Source organism: Solanum lycopersicum, chromosome 12 (genome assembly GCF_036512215.1).
Source record: "Solanum lycopersicum chromosome 12, SLM_r2.1".
NCBI lineage: Eukaryota > Viridiplantae > Streptophyta > Magnoliopsida > Solanales > Solanaceae > Solanum > Solanum lycopersicum.
This window is the reverse complement of record NC_090811.1, coordinates 44,563,490-44,585,507: the sequence shown is the minus strand read 5'-3', so window position 1 is coordinate 44,585,507 and position 22,018 is coordinate 44,563,490. Positions and strand designations below refer to the sequence as shown.

Below are 22,018 nucleotides of genomic sequence, written 5' to 3'. Positions count from 1 at the left end.
TCTCTTTGCTAGTTTAAATTGTTTATGTGAGGTTATGGGTTTCACATATACATTGCACTAGTTGACTTGAATTGGATTATGATTAAGGTATTGTGATATATTGATTAAATGTTTCTTAATGATTTATTATGATGTTACTGTTGAACATATAATATGAAAATGTATTATTGTTGTTATTTCATGGAATTGTATATGTTATTGGGATGTGCATGAAATCTTTAAAACTTAACTTGGCATGCTTATAAATAATGTACCTTTGTGCATATTTTCAAGTGATTTACATGCATGTGTTTTCAAACATAGTTCATGTGATTTGAACTAACCCATATTCTCTTCTATTCTCTACACAAAGGGTAGGTTCAGGCCATTAAAGATATTCCACTATTTCTTTTAAAAACATAGATTGCTAACCCCAAGTTGGTGAGTCTTCAAGTCCGAAGATAAAGATGCATAACTCTAGTTTCACATTTCCTATTTTAAAGAGTTTATTGTAATTCCTATTATGAAACATATTTTAATGTTGTCTTGTACTCTTATGTTTAGATGGTCATGTGAGACAATCGTAGTCTATTTTTCATATATGTTCAATGAAGTTGAACTTCAAAGAAAAGTTTTAGTTTATCCGCTTTTATTTTACCTATGATGAGATGATTAATTCTAAGGGCTTGCCAAAGGGATCTTCGATGACGAAGACCCTGGTTACGTCTAGGGAGTACTATCCAGTCGTTACACACAGGGGCGGTTAGATATAACATTCTTCTTGCATGACTATAAATTTTTTTTCATGTACCATCAAGAATATATATTATGTCAGGTCGTCTGTAGAATTGTTCGACGGCCTAAAATTTAAGCAAGAGGTTCCATACTTCAAAGAATATTCTATGTATTATGCATGTCAACCCACAATTGAAGCAAAAGGTTGCATCGTTCAAAGTATATTCTATCTTTTATGCTAGACAAAAAACTTCTCATCATTTGTGTTTTTATGCATGAAATATAATTTTTCTAGGTTCAACCTCTGTTTGAGCTAAATCTTGAACAAAGTAACCTAAACATTTTTCAATCTTTCCCCTCTATTTAGGAAAAATAAAGAAACCTAATAGTGTGATGGAGAAGGCATCCGAGCGATATCTTTCCCTTCTCTTGATGAAGAACTCAAAGCATCTATAAAAAGAGTAATAATTGTCTTCATAACAAAAATGTGAATACGAAAATTCTAAAGAAATCCACTCCAGATCCAAACATGTTAATGTTGAAATGATGGCTTTTAGGATACCATCAATTTACACTTGTGGTATGAAAACTCGATGAAACTACCGATGTTTACGATCATATGCACCAAATGGAAATCAACAAATTTGAAGACGATCCTCAAAGGGTCCCAAAATTATAGCAAGGCCCAATCAAGTGAAAGTCGGGTATGACCAAAATGAGGAATGTAAGACCACCCCTTACTTTGTGCCTTACTTCTACGACCATTTGCGGGTTAAAGGAATATGGAAAGGTTATGACTCTACAAATAAACAACAAACAAATTCTTAACTCCATTTTTCCATAATTTGTCTTAGTATAATTATAGTTATCATATTGACAAATAATATACAACTTGTATAAAGGGTGTTGGGAGCCTTTAGTCTATAGGGTGGCTACTAATCCTCCTCATTGACGCAAAGAGTAAAAACCACTTAATGCATATGCAACATGTATAACCTAATTGAAATTTAAAAGAATTTTCTTGACACAAAAACTTGAAGAGATTTTATGCGAGAAGGCACTATACCCTTGTTAGATTATGCTTCTCAGCTATGTATAGTTCAACATTAAAACTTAATTAACCTTATTATATATATATATATATCCTTTTTTCTTAGTGCATTCCGTTTAAATATGCATACTTTGCGCTATATCGTTTAATAATTTAGGTTCAGGTACTCATCGTCCAGATCAATACCTTTAGAAAACTACTCTCTAGTCTAATTTTCACATTTTACTATATAAAGTCAAAGGATAATGTATAGAATCCACTTAAAAAAAGGCCTTACGAGAGGGAATATTCAAAGATCATCTAAAAGAATGGGTTTATTGCTTAGTACAAGTTATTATTGTGGTAACTCGACCTAGCAAACTAGAGATCTCAAAAACTAAGCTCAAAGAGAAAAGAAATTTGTGAATGATGGAATAGTATTATCAATTCATTCTCATGTTGAATAAAATGTTCATAAATAAGGATAAAACAATAAGACTTGTTAATTAGTTAAAAAAGCCCAAATTTTATAATGATTTTCTATGTTTGGAAGATATGACCAAATTAAGTATTTATGGGATAACACTTTTTAGAAATCACCTATAGGAGTCTGAGAACTAAAATTGGTAAAGGGTTTAATTGTGAAATATGGTTGTCTATGTATACACTAAAGCTCGACAATTTCGAGTACGTCACTCCTACCAATTGACAGAATATATATATCTGACATATTTTCAGTCATTATGTCGATGCATTAATTCTTGCTTGTAAAGTATAACACTTTTCAGTTTCTTTGTCTTGGATTCATTCACCAATAATGAGAGGGATTGTTGAGTTGTAAAGAGTGGGAACGGAAAACAAGAGCGTGACATTTGTGAAGAGTAATAAATTTTATGATGAGTTGCGGCTTTAATGAAAAGTTCCAACTTTATGAAGAGTTGTAAACTCTTTGAAAAGGTGTTACGTTTATTAAAAGTTGTGAACTTTCAGAAGGATTGTGACTTTCTCGAAAGGTTGTCGTACTTCTGATAAGGAACAACATGGACCTTTTCTCACTAACCTTTGTTGTCTATAAATAGAGGGGTTTCCTCTAATTTTTAGAGAACCAATTTTATGGACATCTTCTACTATTAAATCTATTATTTGAAGTGTACTTTACTATCATTGGGTGATCCACTGATACCATGGGTATATGTATCTTTGCACAGGTGAGTAAGATCATACAGTCTTAGAAGGATGTAATCTATTAACGTAGGGAACTTGAGGGGAATAATTTACTTATGAGGAGAATATGCATTCAGTAGGCTCAATTTTCTTCTTTGAGAAAAATATGTTTATTGTTTAATCTTTTTCTGATTATATTTTTTGACAGGTTTCAATTTTTGAATTTTGAGGATAATATTTAAATTTGTTTTTCCATACCAAGTTCTGAAATGTTTTTGTTCTAGGTATTTTAGGAATACATGATGAAAAACAAAATATTGCAAAGAACTTATAGTGACTTATATGCTCACCATGCTAGAGAATGGAATGTCAGCACATAAAATTGCATTTTTGTATTCAATCCACACACACTACATCAAAAAGTAAAGAGTTTGAATTCCTTATATGCAAGAAATAATTCAAGCCCTAGTATCACTCATTCGACAAGTAGGAAGAGAGGTGATTTTTTTTATTAATGGACAAGATATTATGTTTCTTAAATTGTGGGATTACAATATATTCTTAAAATAAATATATAATGCAGTTACTACAAAATATTCTTAGTTGCAATTCCTTGTGAAAGGTGCAATATTTTTTATCACGCTATGAACTGCCCCCATATGCGGACACGGGGCTTAGGATCACAAGTTACCCCAAGTTAACCCTAATAGCATAATATGAGCATACAAAATTATAATAATAACTTATCCAAAAGAAAATCATAAATACATCTAAAATTATGGGTCGTACGCATATAGTAAATTTAAATATATCAAATCGAAGAGTTTAATACAACAGAAATCTAAAACTCAGATACTAAGCAAAATTTAACTATGTCTGAAATAAGCCTCTGAAGTTAACTAGCTATATTGAGACATGCCCCTACTAGATCTACCAAACTGAAATTAAAGAGGAAAAGTTGCAAAATAAACATGTCACTAGTCCTGAAAGAATGAGACATCACCATTTGTGTTGTCGAACCAAAGATCGAGATCCGATAAATGCATGATCTAACTTCTTTGATCGGACCCTTCATCACGAGAAAAAGCTTAGAGTATGTCTTAGTACTTGAAAGTTATTCAGCATGCAAGATAGAGTAAATCTAAAATAACATAAAAATGAACAAGAAATAAAGCAAGAGCGTAATCTTAGCATGATCTAGATACTGAATTTTGAGCGAATAAAATGCAATGACCAATTCATAACATGCTAAGGCTGAATACTTACTAATATGAAATGATAAATGAACTAGAGTTTACATAAACTGTGGGAGCTACTAATAATCTATAAAAAAACCACACGAGCTAAATATGGAGTCTGATGTATTCGCCTCATCAAGAGAACCAAATATACCCGCGCAAAGGTATAGAGGCATGCTGATGTGATCACTAAAACGATGCCTACCAAAGGGGACTTAAAACCTAAATGGCTCATGGTTCTTGAACTATATGGGTACCTGAATCTAGTCCAACTCGGTATTATTCTACTCCCAATATATTCCGTGATTAATATAGTATGACTTAATGTCTCTGATACACCAAATACCTTAAAATGACATACCAATTGAGAATACACATTAATAAACTAATTGTGACACATTTCAAAATGAAGCATGCACAACTGAAATTACTTAAATAGTTGGCCTAGCACGCTAATTCAAGAACTAAAGAACCACTTAGCTACGGTTCTAAAAATCATGTAATGAATTGATTAATAAGATAATAATTTTATTTTGACCATTCTAACAGCTAAAACCCCAATAAATATCTCAGTCAAGAAACTCTAGGTCTATATGATATTGAGAGAGTAAAGGATCCGACTGAAATATAGGTACTTAAAGGGTGAAATGAACCCACTAGTGGAATATCACATACTTCCTGATAAACTCAACGGATAAATCATTTAATTTCAAGGCTAGAGCTCATTGAACTTGTTGGGTTATTTAACTAGGGGGGTCTCTCCTCTTTCTCCTTTTGCTCTTCTAATTTTCTAAGCTTTGAATAACGATTTGAATATGGTATGTAATAGTTACATTTCTAGGATTAAACTGATTAAAACAACATAGTTTAGGGGTTAAATGTCGTAGTTTAAGTTCCGATCAAAAAAGGGAATATACAAAAAAATAAAAATCTAATAGGCCGACCACTTCTGCTACTTCCATGGATCTTGTAAGGAACCTGGACGTCCCCATCGTCCTCACTATGACCGGAGGTCTGAGGGTTTTGGGGTTTGGTCCACAATCCCCAACCACGACCTGTGTGGAGGAACCCAAACTATGAAGATCCCTGTGATCCTTACTTGGGCTTCGATCTAGAGGCTCAATTCTAGGGGTCTACTTGTTAAGCCTCCGCGAACTACCCCACAGTCTGTGTGAAGAACCACGAATTGCTAAGGTCCTTGTGGTCCTCACTAAGGCGTAAGGATCTATAAGATTTTTGAGGTCCGTATGGATAATACATGGTTTGTTATCTAGACCGTGATCCTTGAAGGGTTTTGTGATCTGAAGTCTATGCCTCATTGAGTTAAACTCAAGAATACAAATAGGTCAACAAACCATGGACCCTACCATGGTCCGTTAACCCTATAGTGGTTCAGTACTTCGGATATGTTGTATGTGATTCTTTTTTAGGTCTAGTTTATGAGGTGTTCCAATAGTTCCCCCTTCAGAAAATACACCTCGAATGAAGGCTAAACTAAATTAAATGGAGGGAGAGGGCTGCAGTCCCTACCCCTAGACACTCGAATCTTATTTGTGGTTGAACTATGTTCCAAGAACATGCAAATACGCTTAAAGTAAGAGTACAAACTGAAGGATCATTGTACTAAAACTTAATTTACGCATGAATAACAGAAAAACATAAGAGGAAATGTAAACTCAAGTTTGAATTGAATTTCAAGGAAAGAGGTGAGTGTACTTGGCCTTTATTTCTACTTCTTATTCCCAAGTAGCTCTCTCTACAGACTTACTCCTCCACAAAACCTTGACTAATGCGACTTCTTTGTTTCTAATCTTTCAAAGTTAATGATCAAAGATTTCAATTGGTACCGCTTCATAAGTGAGACTATCCTTTATAGCCACACTTTCTAAAGGTACAATTGATGTTGGATAACCCAACAACTTCTTTACAGATGTGGAAAACAGGATGCCCAACTGTGACTTTTTATAACAACACTTACCCATAAACCACATTACTAACCCTTTTTACGATACTTTAAGGGCATACATATCTAGGAATGAGCTTCCACTTCTCTACGAATCTCATCACTCCTTTCATAGGAGACACTTTCAGAAAAACCTAATTATCAACTTGGAACTGTTATTCCCTTTCCCTTACATTTACATAGGATATTTAGCAACTTTGGGTTGTCTTAAGTCTATCTCTAATGAATTGCACTTTCTGCATAGATTCATGGACTAAATCATGTCATATCAAGGATTTTTCACCTAGTTCAAACCAACCAACTGTATACCCACATCTGCGCCCATAAATTTTCTCATAAGGGGCCATCCAAATGAAGGAATTGGAACAATTTTTGTAGGTGAACTTTATAAGAGGAAGGTGATCATCCCAACTACCCGTGAAATCAATCACATAGTCTCTCAACATGTTCTCTAATGTCTGAATGGTATTCTCTACCTGGCCATCCGTCTGTAGATGAAATATTGTGCTTAGGTTAACTTGAGTACCAAGACTTCGAGAAATGAGAGGTGAAATGAGGACCTCTATGTGAGATGATATACAAAGAAACCCCATACAACCTCACAATCTCATTAATGTAAATCTTGGCATAGGGCACTTAGCAAAAATATCCGCTTTATCTCTTTTTATACCATTCCACCAATAGACTTCCTGCAGATTGTAATACATCATAGTGACGCCAGGATGAATAGAATATCTGGATTTATGGTCTTCTGCAAGAATTTTTTGTTTCAACTAACCTACCTCAGAAACACATAATCGATTCTTATAGCGAAGTACACCATCTCACCCTTGGGAGAAAACCTACAGTCTCTGGTGATGGGTTGCATGTTTTATCTCAAACAATATTGGATCATTGTCTTATTTATACTCAACCTGCACCACCGATTAACATTTTCCCCATTCGTTACACCACTATCTGATTTTCTTATTTGATGAACTCCAAGGAGAAAAGTCTATGAACATTCTTTGCTAGGTCCTTTCTTTCTTCCTCAACATGTATTACACTACCAATTGATAATATGCTTAGAGCATCCGCTAATACATTGGCCTTACCAAGATGGTAATTCACACTCATGTCATAACCTTTAAGAAACTCTCCATCTTCTCTGGTGAAGATTCAACTATTTCTAGGTTAACACAAAGAGTAGACTCTTATGGTATGTGAACATATCTACGTGAACATCAAACAAGTAATGTCTCCAAATATTAAGTGCAAACACATATGCTTCCAGCTTGAGCTCATGATTTAGTTAATTCTTCTCATGCACCTTAAGTAGTATAGAAGGATAAGCTATAACATTACCTCGCTACATAAGCACACAACCTAGGACGAATGTTGAAAATGACAATATATGAGATAACCGTTTGACCTTCTAGCAAAGTCAAAATAGGAGCTATAGTCAACCTAGATTATAATTTCTACAAAGATTTTGTCAAAATCATCTGACCACTGATACTTGACCTTCCTCTCAGTCAACTTAGTCAACAGAGAGGCTATGGATAAAATTCCTTCCACGAATGTTCTATAGTAACCCACAAGAAACCAAGAAAGCTTCTGATATTGGAGAGGTAGGTCTATGACATTGTCTGCGTCTATTATCAGGGAATCATCTCGAATCCCTGTGCTCGACATTATATATCCAAGGAAGAAAACTGAGTGCAGCCAAAACTCACATTTGCTAAACATAGACAATAACTGACACTCCTTGACAGTTTGCAGAATAACCCACAAATGAATCACTTGTTCTTCCTCATTCCTATATTAAATGAGGATATCATCAATAAAGACAATAACAAAAAAGTGCAGATACTTCTTGAAAAATTTGTTCATCAACTATATGAAAGTTAAAGGAGCATTGGTTAGTCCAAATAACCTTACTACGAATTCATTATGATCATACCAAATTCTGAAGGTTGTATTCCTAATATTACTATCTATAACTCTATGTTGATGATAACCTGATCTGAAGTCTATCTTTGAGAAAATACTAGAACCCTGAAGATGGTTGAACAAGTCATAAATCTTAGGTAAATAATACTTTTTGTTGATTGTGACCTTGTTCAACTGCATACAGTAAATTCTCATTCTTGGAGAACTATCATTCTGTTTAAGAATAACACTGGTGCACCTCATGGTGAAATACTAGGTCTGATGAAGCCCTTATCTAGAAGGTGTTTCAGCTTCTCTTTCAATTTCTCAAAATAAAGTAGGGTCATTCTATAAGGAGGACTACATATATGTCGGGTATCCGCAAAGAGATCAATTTAAAAATTGATTCTCCAAGAAAATATTTTGGAAGCAGTTGTGAACTAATCGACTACACGAATTTACTCAAGAGTTGAGGTTTTGGATATTTAATCCTTAACACGAACTAGATGATATTATAACGGTTAGAGATCATCTTTCTGGTCTTAATGTAAAAAACTGAATCTACCTATAGGCTCTAAGCTACTATGCTTCCATTATAAGATTAGTGCATTTGGAAACTGAAAACAAACAATCCTAGTTATCCCATGACAAAATCATAATAGTAATGCAACCAATAAATGCTTAGAATTACATTGAAATCTACCATTTCTAACTCTACAAGATATGATGAGGTGACTTTCTGAGAAACTCTACGACAAAATGATTAATGTATACCCATCTAGATATGTGTGGATCACCGATGGGAGTAGGGAGTGAGAAAGGTTCTAACAGAGTTTCTTGATAATTGTGAATTTGACCGCTATATAAGGAGTGACAAAAGATTAGACCTTAGATCTGAAAATCCATAAATATTAAAATGAAAGACTTGTAACGTACCAATGAACATATCATGAAAATCTTCCTAATCCTAGAGAGCCTAGACAACATATGACATATTTTTTACTAACTGCCACATGTACCAGATGTGTTACCATACTAAGTCGGGTGTCTTGCTGGTGCTGCAAAAATTCTGGACTGATCTCGAACATTGTTGCCTCATTAACCATATATAGAAGTACATTACTTCAACCTTTGACTAGATCGACCACACCCAAAGCATATCATATTTTGATAGACATTATTGGGACAAGTTTGTAGGTTTGTGTGCCTAAAATAAAACCTTTACTCTAAGAGGATGATCCAACTAACTTTTTTATTGTTACGGAACATGAAAGATAGAACACTAGCTGATCAAGGTGTTGGAGCTTCTGCTGAAACTGCGAGCGAGTTACACCACCTAATTTCTGTTGAGAATTATCATAGTTACCTATCCTATGTTTCTCACTCTTCGTAGCTTGTTCCCTAAGCTTACCACCCTTAAAATGTTCAGCATGATTCGTGAGCCTAGAGATGTTCATATCTTCCAGCAACATAGTATTCCTCGACTCTTTTTCTTTAAGTATAACACTCCACAAAAGAACTTATTCATTTGAGCCTTAGACCATGTTAGGAGCATACCTTGAGAGTTGGGTAAACTTGAGCCATACTCTTGGACTATCATGATACCTTGCCTCAAGTTCATATATGTGTGAGTTTTTGCCTTCCTTATCTCTCTTGGGAAAAACCTGTCCGAAAGGTCTCAATAAAGCAATACCAAATAGTTGGAGCAGGATCTGTACCTGGGTTCTCCTTCCATTGAGCATACCACTTATGAGCTACATCCATAAGTTGATATGATGCTAACTAAACCCTATCATTCCAAGTTACTAGCGTCACCTCAAAGATTTTGTTAACCTCATAAATGAACATTTTGGAATCCTAATTAACCTGTGATCCTAAGAACTCTGGCAAATTCATTCTCATAAAATCCCACACCTACGCTATAGCTGATCCAACAATAGCATGAGCATGATATGGAATCCCCTGATTGTATTAGTTGGCAACACTCTAATCCAAAATTTGAATGGTGCTCCTAAATTATGCGTTCAAAACATTCTAATCTGGGACTTGAGGAGCTGATTTTTTTCGTTCATGGAATTTGTTTTTCTTGTGTTAGCTCTACGAGGAGGCATAATCTGAAAAGTAGAACGTCAAGTTAGAATATAATTTGATCAGACCTTACGCAAGATAAAAGTAACAAGACAAATGAAGATTTTTCCTAATATACTTTGTAGCCTCCCTCTCATTAGATGTGGTGTACTTCATACCCATGAAAGGACTCAACTTAGAGAGGATTTTATGACATCTTAAGAAACTTAATCATGGGGGCACTGATACCATGTTTTCACGCCCCAAACTACCCTCTAGATGTGTATATGAGACCTAGGATCCCAACTGACCTACAGATAACCACAATAGCATAACATGAGCATACTAAGAATAATAGTAAATGATGCGGAATCTAATCATAATAATTTGGAAATAGTGGGGAATACTCATCTACTAAAACTAAATATATCAAATCAAAGAGTTTAATACAACAGAAATATCAAACTCAAATACTAAGTTGAATCTTACTATGTCATGAATAGGCTTATAAAACTGATTGAAATGTATGGATATGTCCCCACTAGATCAACCAAACATAAACTAAAGATGAGAGGTTGTAAAGTAAGAATGCACCTGTCCTCGGAGAATGAGGACTCACTATTAATTTTGCTGGACTGAAGAACGAAACTGATCTATGCATGATGTGACTTCTGCGTACCTAAACCTTCATCACGAGAAGATGTAGCGCTGATTATGCATTAGTACTTGAAATGTAATTAGCATATATGATAGAGTAAACCGGAAACATAATATAATTGAATAATCAATAAAGCAAGAGCTTAATGTGAGCATTATATTGACATTAAATACTGATCAAACTAAATTCAATGACCAATTTATAACCTGCTAAGACTGAATATTAACTAAACTTAAATGGTCAATGCACTAGAGTGTGATTGAACTGTGGGTGCTACTAATAACCAATAATAAAACCACATTTTCTAAATGTGGATTCTAATGTATATTCCCCATAGAGAGGACCCTATATACCCGACCAAATATATAGAGGAATTCATGTGTAATCACTCAAATGATGCCCACATTGGGGACTTACTACCTATGTGGCTCATAATTCTGGGACTATCTCGGTAGCTTACCCTAGTCCAACTCGGTATATGCTATTTTCAATAGATTAAGTGATTGACATAGTATTAATAAATTTTTATCATATAATGGATAGATGAAAATGATATGAGAACTATAATGCACATTAAGAAACTAATGACACATTCAAAAGTAAGGCATGTATATCTAAAATAACCTAAAAATGTGGCCTAACAAGCGTAATTCAAGAACTAAAGAAATACATAGCTAGGGTTCTGAAACTCGTGCAATAAATTGAGTAATAACATTATAATTTGATTTGAATCATTCTATTAGATAAAAACCCAACAATTCTATCATTCAAGAAACCCTAGGTTTAGATGATATAGAGGGAGTCAAGAATCTAACTAAAAACTAGGGACCTAATGGGTAAAAGGAACCCACTAGAGAAAACTCAGATACATGGTGATGAATTCCACGGAGAAATCTTTCGCTTTTGGGGCTAGAATTGATGGAACCTTTTTGCGTTCATGAACTAGGTTTGCTCATATTTTTTTCCTCTTTCACATCTATTATTATATGTTTGATAAATGATTAGGTTTTTGCAATCGAATCCTCCTTTCTTCATATATTTAGCAACTCAATTTTCTTGCGAATTACAAAAAATTAAATGAAATTTTAGAAGTACAACATGGCTTATAGCTCTGAGAAATTCTATAACGGCACAATTTGTAAAGATACAATTCTAGTTATGAATGAATATATGGAGGTTACCAAAAAAGATAGTGGAATAACATGTTTCCAGAGGAGAAGTTAAGATTGTTGTTTATCAATTGAATTGGTATGAACAATCTAAAATACCCACATACTACACTTAAATAAAGGACATGAAATCAAAGATGTGTGACAAAATATGTAGTGTCTTCCCTTTCCTCTAAATAAGTATTGATAATTCGGGGAATGTCCAATGAAGGGAATCACTAGATATTAGTTCATTATTATCTTTGTAGCGAAGAACTACATGTAATAAAATTTTCACTGTACATTTAACAAATATTGAATGAGGTTTCAATCAAATCCTATTTTCTTTTATCGCTTTATTGTTACTTGAATGGAGTCTCATGTTATTTCCTTTATGTCATTCTTGAAAATGCAAAAGTTCTAAGTTTTATCGAGGGGTTATTCTTTTTTCAAGTGTACGAGAATTATTCTGATGGTAATTATATAATCGAAGATTGGAAACTTATTCCTCTTCATCAATATTATCGTACATTTGTTGATGTTATTGCTCTTTATTCGATCCTGAACATAATATTTAATCATAGTATCACATTGTAACTTCAGTCCCTCCTCTGGATCAGCAAATTCACTTATATGAGGTTTACTCATCTCAATCAAATTTCGGAGACGCGCTTTGTAGATTGTCTTAAGTAGAAAATTCAATTGTTATTGGTGGAGATATTTTATGACATTGATCGCGTATTGGAATAGAACATGAAATGATGTACCAGCTTCTAATGAGAAAAATGAGATCACAATAGAATATAAGTTAAGCTATGTGACTCTTTATAATGTATGTTGGGACATTTTTTTTATATTTATTGGATATACAGGAAGGAGTAACAACATATAAGTGCAGCGGTACGTAAATCTTGGACACAAAAATCATGAGAAATTTTTCTTCGTTAATAGTCATATTGCGTCGTAGAGCTACCTTGAATTGATTTTTGAAGGACATTATGGCTATCAACATTACTAAAGGATATGTCCATATAACTTCAGGGTTCATAAGATTGGGATTCTCATGAGCACATGACAATGATATCCTTAGAGATGATTCAATCCCTACAAAAACAATCTCGATATGTACATGAATTGAAGAATTAGGGACGTTGATGATATTTTCAATTATTGTCAACTATACAACCTATTTCATGTTCTTTGCTAAAGCATGTAGTTTGTCCTTTCATTAGAACTCCTTGACAATGGTAAAACAGAAAATATAATAAGTTCTAATGAAAGGATAGAATATATGTTTCAACATATAATACTAAAAAAAGTTATCTACTTGACAACAATGGAAAATACCATCAAATGCACTGTATTTTCACCTGATGTTAAAGAATTAGGTTTTTGATGTACGGTAGAATCCTCCTTACGAAATTAGGTGTCATGTACTCTTGAGAGTCTCAACCTTCTTTTCTCTCCAGCGATAATATATATCCTTTCAGTTATGTAGATCACCACATTGTCAACAGAACTGCTAATGCAAGGTGGTATGCTAAGTTACATAACAACATCGTTAATAAATGACGTTTTCTCAAATACTTGCTTGACTTATGTACAAGAATTTCATACACTACACTTCACATTGCTGTGCTTTTCTCCATAGATGTTTAATAGAAAAACATACCTAGCATCTTTATAAGTAGTTTGAAAGCATAAATCATCGTCTATTTGTGTTAAGATACTATAAATACGGGTTGAAAAGACATGTAGAACTCTTGTGATCTCATTTTTCACATTAATGAAAGCACATAATTTGATGTTTCATTCTGGTAAGAAATTCCCTTCATATATAACACTACCATTGAAAAAAGTATCTTTAACGTTGGTCAACTTAAAGAAGATCACCTCTTAAGATTTTGATTAAGATGTGAAAATCTCAAATAAGATATTTTTTTATTAAAACAAGGTATTGTAGAGACAATATTACCATGATGATTATATTCAAGAATAACTACTAGAATAAATCCATGATAATACTATTGAGGATGGATAAGTTTGGGTTCTTTCATAATAGGATTATAAAAAAAAACAATCTCCCACCCTAACAAAGGAAAAACCCACTACTAAAACTTGAACTTCGCTCCTTTAAGGAAATAAACAAAGGAGAGGACCGGGAATTCCAATTGCAGAATAATCCATAGATTAAAATAATGAATTAGATTGAAATTTAGTATCCATTGCTTAATTAAATTATTCTAAAAGTGTCAAGGATGAATTACTTTGCCATGATAAAAATAGATAAAAAATTCCCTTCTAATGTAGTTTGCTTGCGGGTAATTTAGAGTCTTATGAAATTTTTTGAATATCTATCCCCTTTTTTCAATCATGACATCATTCGATTCATTGGATCTATTAATCACATTATCCTTTCAAGATTTCATTTATTTTTAGTGTGTAGGTAATTTACTTTTTGAAAAATCAAGGGGAAAGGGGAAAAATGGCTGCAAAACTTTTGCACTGATAACAAAAATTATGCACGAAACAAATCAAAATAATACTATCAAGTTATGAAATGCCTCACAAAATATGTTTATATAACATAAGAGTATTATTCCTTCCTACCTGTAATATTTGTATGTAAACAAGATACAATCTAAGATTCGTGAACTTTATTCGAGAACATTAAATCATGAACTTTAGGTATTGCTCCAAATCCTTTCTTCAAAACACTAGGAAGCTAAGAGAGTGTTTTACAAACTAAATGCTTTTCGTTGTGTCTTTAATCTCATCCTTTTTGAATTCTTGTTGTTCTTCTTATTTCACTTTTATAAAGAGTAAAAACCAAAAAACAAAACAAAGAAAAATGACTTAATTTAGAAAGAACATCATAACAACGTTGGAATAACTACATGTAACTGTTCTCACCCCTTCTTGAATTAATATTTAACTTCTTTTTTATTTTAATTGTTTTATTCAGAATTTTTTGGGGGGTTGGGTCGGTCGGGTCGATCCACATGCGCGACCCAAACCAAAACTTACACTACCTCTTTAATATCATTGATGCACTCATAAACATATTTAAATACTTCTATTTTGGATGTGAGTGGTCTTTCCTAGCAACAAATGAAGTAACAAATTGTACACGTAAATATAACCTAGAGACCAAAATCTATAAATAATGTTATGATTTTAGCTAATTTTAATATCGTTAGCATTTGATGCGAATGTTGTTGATTGATGATATATTTTCCTTTTTTCTCTTACAACAAAATTAGTCAGAAAAGATTGCACCCTAAATGAAAGTGTCTTTGGATAATGTAATGAAAATTAAGTGAATTCATTATGTTATAGCTTGAAAGTGTAACAAACCATACAATCACATTTATATTATGACTACTTCTTTCGAATACAAACCAATCCATCAAACATGGCATATATATATATATATCTTATTTTTTTCTAAACTAATTCTATTTATTAGATAATTAGTAACTACTCATTGATCAAATAAAAGAAAGAAAAACTTTTGTCAATACCATAACTATTGTGGCATACATTGTTTGATAATTTTGAGTTTTTCTCTCTATAATGTTTATATGTATATTTTTCTAATTAACGAAAAAGGGAAAGGCTCTGAGGATACAACTCTTGTCATATAGGCGTATGGAATGAGGTCTTGACCTGTTTCAAATATAATGTGAGAGGTCTTCTAAAGAAATTAACTTTGAGATTCTGTAATGATTAATTATAAGAGTCTTGAATGGTCAAAAACTATTGTATTACATGTTACTAGATATGAGATTAAATTATTTGTACATACATTGTCAATTATGTTTTAGAAGAACTAATAATATTTTGTGGTTAATGGTGTAAGTGGTAGCAACTATAATATAGTTTATTTAGTGTTCTTTGCAACCACATGCCTACTGTTGACTCACAAAAATTCTCAGTAATTTATATTTTCAAAATGTCTAAATATTGACTCAAATCGTATTGAGGTTGTTGGTTAGGATAGCATTGTAGTTGTTCGGGCATTAGATTCTTTTAATTTTTTTTCTTTGTTTTCTATTTCTTTTGGTATTTTCAAGACGGTGCCTAATTTCTTGATTGTCCATGTCAAATTTATAGTATTTATTTCCTATTATGAATATTTTGTATGTTGCATTTTTCCTTGTACTTTGTGGTACATTCTTGAAATTTTGTTTCATTTCTTAATCTTCTTGAAAGTCTGTCTTCACTCAAATTACTGCAATTCTATTTTTTCTAAAACTCTGCCCTATATTATTTTGTCATTGCTATTTTCTCAATGTCTATATTCTAGGTTTATTGTTTATTTTTGCCATTGTTCGTGATTTCAATGTAAAAATCTACCATCTTCATTTAGAAATTTTATATATTCCTTTCTCCTTGCCATTTTAGCATTAATGTATTTTCATAATTATTTTGTTGTGTGCATTTCATTAATTTAGTATATTCCCTGAATTATTTCTTGTTTTTATCTGGTTTGTGGTTTTGTTAATCCTTCATAGACTTTCCGCTTGATTCAGTAGTTTTATTAGCTTTCTATTTTATTTACAGTTTGTCTAGTTAAGTCTCTCTAATATATTTGGGAAATGATTATGGACTAGGGTCATTCTTCAGTAGCGGTTGGGGGCAAGGGGATGTGGTGGTACATGGTTTAAGAGTTATCCTAAGCTAAGAGTAAGGCTATTAAAAGGAAATTCCATGAAGTTTGTAAAGATTCTCAATAAAAGGATGATAAACATAACTTGTGTACTGCATACCAGATGGGAAGGTACCAAGGCATTGGAGGGACAGGTTTAAGTTGTAATACTCATGAGTATCAAGAAATAGAAATGGAGGAGGTATTTTAGTTGATAGAGATCTTCGAGATCCAATGGTAGAAGTTAGAAGACACAATAAAAGGATTATGATGATTAAGCTAGTGTTTGATGGTTTTATTTTAAAACATTATGAATGCTTATGCATATATTGCGCCACGTTTTTTGAATATAAATTTCAGTGCACGACCTAAAAACTCTATCGGGTTTTGTTTGAAATGAATAGTTGTCACCTAATAAATTAAGGCATGTTGATACACCTATATAACCGAACCAATCTAACTAAAGGGTCAATGAATAAGAGATCGGTTAATACTTCAAACTACATTGAGGAAAAGGTGTTAAGCATCTCTCGACATCTACAGTTATGTGCCCAGGCTGTATCTTATGCAATTAATGAGGGGGTTACAATTAGCAATTAAGATCACTTCATTTATTTACTATGTGGTTAAGCATGCGAACTAGATGAATAAACAAACAATAAACATATATTAAAAATGAGACAGTAAAAGAAGATAACCGGAAAGACAAAGTTATACACAAGTATATCGACAAGAAACTATTTTAATGTATTCTCTACCCAAAATAATTGTTATTAGAAACAAATATAATGAAAAGTAAATGGAGACTTCAAAACCTTAACTAACACTCTTCTACGGATAAACACACGAGTTATAATATGTTAAAGACAAAATCAGTTTTATCGTTTTATGATCGAGTAAACTTTCATCATCTTCGTTAAAGAGATTAACTACCCCTACCTTATCTTCCTCACACATAGCGTCCTAGAAGGTATGTAAGTCTCTTCTTAATGTTCAAGAGACACTAGACTATCTAGGAAAGTTTTAGACTAAAATAAAATATAGATTGTTAATTAGTCCCTCTAAACATTAGGTGAAACAATTTGGACGGGTAATTAGCACTTAAAACTCTAATTGACCTCTAGATTAGATTATTTAGCATGTTTGCAAACACAATAAAAGTTAAAGGTCTCATGCGAAGTGTGCATCATACAATCATGTAAGTAGGAAGGCGCAACAATATAATCATTAATAAAATGGCAAAATTATGACATAGTGCAAAATTTATTATTTTAGTTGATTTTAAGTGGCCAAACAATTATTTATAATGCAAGAACTAAAATATTTCTTGCAGGATTTACTTTGGACAACAAACATTCATTTTAAAAAGATTCTGATTATCATTCAATAATTAATTGAATTAAATGGAAAATTAGTACGAAAATGCAGAAATAAATCAATTAGAATATTTAACCGGGAAAGATCAATTTTCAAATAGATTAAGATTTAAAAATATTTAGATTACCAATTAATTAAGGTGCTACAATTTTATTATCAATTTTATTGATGAAACTCATATAGGCATGATTTCTAAAAGAAAATATATCATTATTAAGACTGGTTATTAATATTCTACAATTAACTCAAGACTTGATTGATCGACATGTTCAATCTTATTCATTAAATTCTACAGACATGTTTTTCTAGGCGAAAAATAAAATAACTATTATTCAACGTACAAACACAATTTTCTAGGAGAAGAATAAGAAAATTGTTATTCAAGCTGCATCAAGACTTGATTGTTTGACATACTACAATTCTATTATCAATCTTATTAATGAAAATACTACGAGCATGAATCCTAAGTGAAAATATATAATTATTAACATTAGTTATTTACATGCTACAATTAATTAAAGACTTGATTGATCAACATAATGAATCTTATTCATTAAATCATACGGACATGATTCTCTAGGCGAAGAATATGATAAAAATTATTTAACCTATATGCATGCTTTGTACTCCAAATAACATATGAAAATTAGTTTTCCTATAGTCATGATTTCGATCTCATGAAATGGATTATTAAACAGTTAATCAAGTTCGGAAAAATAAAATCCTATAGGCATTGTATCTAGCCTTGTTACATATATTAGAGTCATTAGGCGAAAAATTACTCAATTTTAACCCTCCCACAAGATTAAGTGGTTTTAGACAAAGATCTCTGCATACGAAAGCATGAATAATATCACATAAGCATGGTTTCAAATTTTATCATGAAGCGCAAAATTTAATTTCTTACATGCTGATTTATTTTAGATTAAAAGTAGAACGAAATTACAGATAAACGATGGCTTGATTTTAGGTCAGTTATTATGACACATTTACCCGATTTTATTTCTAAGTGATACAGACTGATTTTTATAACAATCAAATATAAAAAAACAATAAAATAAAACACTTAGCACATATACACTGTCCCCCCTTAGGTTATTCCCAAATATTTCATTTAGATACGACAGTGTTTTTTCTAATTTCTAGAACGTGTGAGTATTTATTCGTGAAATAATTAGAATAAAGGAGTGATTTTATAATAAATAGGGGGACACAACCACAAGGAAAAATAATGAATTAAGTCCATTGAACTTTTTATCTTATTAAGAAGGAAGCCAAATCTGTCGACACTTCTTTAATTAGGAAAACTTTACCAAATTAGAGCATGTAAGAGTGTTTAAATTTATAGAAGGCATGAGGGAACCATTTATTATCAATATTTTTTGAAATTCATAAAAGTAAGAATTTGTATTCAATTATATAAGGCAAGGAGGTAATAATTAAAGGTACAACAGATAACATAAGATTATTTAAGGGAGAAAATAATTAGCGACCATGTAAGGATCAATACATACAATTTTACGACTAATTCTTTAGAAAATAAAGAGACTAAATATGAAGAAGATATAAAATATTACACATATAGAACAAAAAGGAAAGGAATTGGATATTTTTTTCCTCTTAAACAAAGGAGCATAAAATCAGCAAAATTCTTCATTTTGCCATATTTTTCATGCTAATAACTTCATATCATCTAGTATTTTATTCTAATTGAAAATCACGAGCCGATCGAGAATGAAAATTGAGAATATTTTGAGATGAATAATAATTAAATGAAAAGGGACAAACCTAGAGGATCTGTTAAATTTCCGTCTCTTGACCAGCTTGAAACTTTGAAAACTCCGTCAGATCTCGCTGCTGGTGACAGATGTGCTGGACAAAGCTGCTGTCTCGGTTGGATTTGCCACAACAGGAAAGAGGAGAAGAGAGAGAAAGACAGAGAGAGAGAGAGGAGAAAGGACAATAGGGGAGATCGACGGCTCCTGGCCTTAGGGGTGTGGTCTCCGGTCAACGACAAAGAAGAGGTCTGAGAGCCTATTTGGCTCCGCTTAAAAGCTGGTCAAACAGACTTAAAAGCTGGTTTTTGACTTATTTAGCTGTTTGACAATATTCAAAATAACTTATTTTAAGTTAAATAAAACTTATTTTAAGCCAAAAGTTAAAAGCTGAGGTAGGGGTGCTTTTTTTTCCAGCTTATAAGTTGTTTTAAGTTGACCATATTTTCACCTTTTTGCCCTTAATATTTTTATTCAATCTTCAAATTACCCACATAACCCTAACATCTCTTTTTTCTATTTTTCCCTTTTCACGTGTGGATGATAGACAATTACTATTACTAATGAATGAAAATAAAATAAATGTTAAATCTTTCAAGTGATCTATTCAAATTATATATTATTAAAATGTAAAATAAGTTGCACATATAACTTTAATAAAAATTTATATTCCTCTTATAAATAATTTGTGATAATAAAGAAATATGTGAATGAAAGACAATTATTATCTATGGATGAATCTAAAATAAAATCTTAAATTGTTCTTTAATCTATTCAAATTATATATCTTTAAAATCTATAATAAGTTTATATTCCTCTTATAAATCATTTGTGATCATAAAGAAACATGTGAATGATAGCAAAATATAATTATTTATGGCTGTAAAATATAAATTTATTATATTTTATTATGTTAACAGCTAAAAGGATATTTCAGACATTTGATTTAAAAAGTGTTTATCAGCACTTATTTGCCAAACACATCAACAACTTTTTTTTTAACTTCAGCACTTTTATCCAAACTCATAACTGCTTATTTTAAAAATAAGTTTCAGCACTTTCAAAAGTACTTTTTTAGAGCTGCTTTTATTAAGCCCATCCAAACGGGCCCTGACAGAGTTGCGGCTCTCTCTTGCTGAAGAGGAACAATGAGAATAAAATTAGGGTATGGGTATTTTAGATTAAAATAAGAAGGAATGGTTATCCTGATAGTTGGATCAATGAAAATAACGAGCAATGATAGGGTTTTTTAAATTTACACGAGTGAGAATGGTCAAGATTGATCTATTTTATTATTGGTTTAATTTTGAATGGCTAAAATTGGATAAAATTGTCTAGTAATGAAATCTAAAGGTGGCTACAATTAAAATGAAAATGAATAGGGTTATTTATCAATTAAATAAATTAAAATAGAATAGGCTAAGATTTAGAAGATCAGGGAAGTGTTCTTCCATCAATAAAATACAACATATATTAATATATTTTCATATAAATTAAACATATCTATGTTTTAAAATATTTAAGAAATTATTTTGAGATTAAATATTGATAATTATAATCATAAAATAACTTATTAAAAAATAAATGTACTATTTTTTATTTATTCTTATTTCTTTTAAAAAATAATGAATACTAAAATATGTATATATTTTTAGAGAGGATCATTTAAAAATCTAAACACGAAAAAAGTGTTAAAAATACATATTTAATGGAATAACACTTTTTGAAGGGTTATAGGTTAGTCAAAAAATTGGGTGTCAAAAGAATTGAAAGGGTCTTTGTAACAATAAATATGTAAGCCTGATAATCGTTGGTGAGATGGAGATTGATGTAGACCTCATTTGTTTCCATTAAGATTAAGAGGTCTTAATTTGAATAGATATCTGAATATTAAGATTTGCCTTAAGATATGAGTGTTTTGATCTGTGTACACATCTAAATATTAGGATGTGATCTCTAAATCTAAATATTAAATAATTAGTGTTGTTTGTTTTAAATATCTCGATGAAAAAAGGAAATTGAACATTATATTAATAAAAGATTATAAAATTTTAATTTCAACAAAATATATCTTTTTATAAAAAAAAGTTTTAAAAGTTCTAATAATCGTATGATTTGGAACTCTATTTTTTCATTCAAAAATCTTGATAAACAAGAATACACCAAAAATATTATTGCAACTAGTGTTATTGACAAACATCAATACAAAAAAATTATTAAATTAAAAAAAAAACTTGAAAGTATTTATAAAAACATAACAATTGTAAAAAAAATTGGTGTTTGATTAAGAAAAGTGAAAAAGAGAGTTTTCAGTTATTAGGT

General features: G+C 31.6%; 1 long non-coding RNA gene across 2 annotated transcripts; it reads right to left on the bottom strand.

Annotated features, from left to right (window-relative positions):
• Positions 1-3,669: 3,669 nt before the first annotated feature.
• On the bottom strand, positions 3,670-19,986 carry LOC104644974 (uncharacterized). Of its 2 annotated transcripts, XR_738824.4 has the most exons (4): positions 19,710-19,882; positions 13,264-13,412; positions 10,682-10,772; positions 3,670-3,977 (listed from the first exon to the last, which is right to left on the bottom strand). It is a non-coding gene; the product is annotated as an uncharacterized lncRNA (long non-coding RNA). The 2 variants fall into 2 exon arrangements; XR_738823.4 differs by lacking the exon at positions 13,264-13,412 and having other exon boundaries at positions 19,710-19,986.
• Positions 19,987-22,018: the final 2,032 nt, after the last annotated feature.